The 1,908-nt window shown below is 51.2% G+C and overlaps 2 non-coding genes across 2 annotated transcripts; both read right to left on the bottom strand.

Moving 5' to 3' along the window:
* Positions 1 to 364: 364 nt before the first annotated feature.
* On the bottom strand, positions 365 to 436 carry TRNAQ-CUG (transfer RNA glutamine (anticodon CUG)). The gene has a single exon. It is a non-coding gene; the product is annotated as a tRNA-Gln (tRNA).
* Positions 437 to 1,321: 885 nt separating this feature from the next.
* TRNAM-CAU (transfer RNA methionine (anticodon CAU)) lies at positions 1,322 to 1,393 on the bottom strand. Its single transcript has one exon. It is a non-coding gene; the product is annotated as a tRNA-Met (tRNA).
* Positions 1,394 to 1,908: the final 515 nt, after the last annotated feature.

The raw sequence follows: 1,908 nt of genomic DNA, 5'->3' as shown, positions 1-1,908 counted from the left end.
CCTTGTACCTGCCCCGGAGCTCAGCGGTGCCTCCAGCTTTGCTAATGCAGAATTTAGAACAGTGTTCCCAGTGTAGAACTAAAAGAACCACTGATGTTCCAGTGAGCTGTGACATCTCTGACATTCTTCAGATAATTCCTGTCAGAATATACCAACCTGGCTGCAATAAGTCATAGATAGGGAAAAAAATATAATCAGGAAAATCCTATGTTTGTTTTCTCTTCCTCTTTCACTTTCCATATGCTTTCCAGGTAGCACGGGATATGTCAGTAGTTCACGGCATTTCAACAGTCCATGAAAAACACCTGAAACAACTTTTCCACGATTTTCCAGCAGAGAAATCTGCCCACTGCAAAAAAGCTTCAGGTTCCACCGAGATTTGAACTCGGATCGCTGGATTCAGAGTCCAGAGTGCTAACCATTACACCATGGAACCACACATCCTGAGCCCCTGAGCCGTGCCTTGTGAGGGAAATCCGGGGGGAAAAACCAGAATTGTCCCTTTGTGTGTCAATTTGGTTTATCTGGTTTTCCTCAGCTCATGTCACTCAAGGCCTGAACACAAATTTTTTCAACACCACGTGCACTGGCTGTATTTCAGAAGGAGGAGCAGAGACCATTGTCACAAGTGTTGTTTTGAGTTTGCCAGATTCTTTCCTCTCTTGATACCGACTGACTAGTGTGTGGGTAACAGAACATTCATTTAAACACGCAAGACATGGAAAAACGACAAATATATGCTTTTACAAGCTAGTTACAGGCCTGGTGGAGCAGGTCCAGACGAAGCCATGAAGATGTTCCAGGGGCTGGAGCACTTCTCCTATAAGGAAAGGCTGAGAGAGCTGGGGTTGCTCAGCCTGGAAAAGAAAAGGCTCTGAGAGGCCTTATATATTTATCTTATGAGAAAGATAAGGAAGAAACATTTTAGTCTGAGGGTCGTGAGACACTGGCAGAGGGTGCCCGGAGAGGTGGTGGATGCCCAGTCCCTGCAGACATTCAAGGCCAGGTTGGAGGAGACTCTGAGCAACCTGATCTGTCCCTGCCCCTGGCAGGGCCTGGATGGCCTTTAAGGGTCCCTTCCAACCCAAACCACCCTGTGACTCCCTGAAACCATCAAATCACGCTAGAAGAAAGGCTGTAAGCACCACACCATGCCGTGCTCTGTCCATCCTTTACCCGCACCCGCTCCACGGCATGTGGTCGAGATGGTTTAGGAAAAATAACGACTCTCTACACCACCGTTCCCCACAGCCATAAATAACCAGCAGCGAGGACGGAGCCGATAGGTCTCGGGGGGGGGATAAAAAAGAAAAAACGTAGCTAGCAGAGGATGGTTTCGATCCATCGACCTCTGGGTTATGGGCCCAGCACGCTTCCGCTGCGCCACTCTGCTGCTTCTGGTACAACCTTGTCCCGCCCGGGCTTATAATCGTCTGCGTCACAGGCGCTTCCTGCCCGCTTCCACACCTCGGGATCCTCGCTCCAGCTCCCGCGTGCTGCGGAGACACTTGAAATACACCAGGAGCAATGGCCATGAACTGAACTACAACATGAGGAAGAGCTTCTTTACGCTGAGGGTGGCAGAGCCCTGGAACAGGAGCCCAGGGAGGTCGTGGAGTGTCCTCTGTGGATGCATTCCTGGGTCACCTGCTCCAGGCGACCCTGCCCTGGCAGGGGGGTCGGACTGGCGGCGATCCCCCAGAGGTCCCTTCCAACCCGAACGATTCTGTGAAATAGCAACAAATGGCTTCAACTACCAGCGTATCGCCGCAGGTGATCGATATGAACTAATTTAACCACAAGATACCGATATATCACCACGGAAAACTGTGCCATTACCAGCTGCGCAGACCCCACCGCCGCCCGGAGCTCCGCCGCAGGTAATGGGGAAGGGACGACGCCTGAGGA

The sequence above is a fragment of the Pseudopipra pipra genome, chromosome 19, assembly GCF_036250125.1.
Source record: "Pseudopipra pipra isolate bDixPip1 chromosome 19, bDixPip1.hap1, whole genome shotgun sequence".
Classification (NCBI taxonomy): Eukaryota; Metazoa; Chordata; class Aves; order Passeriformes; family Pipridae; genus Pseudopipra; species Pseudopipra pipra.
The sequence above is the reverse complement of the archived record's forward strand: the minus strand, read 5'-3'. Positions and strand labels throughout refer to the sequence as shown.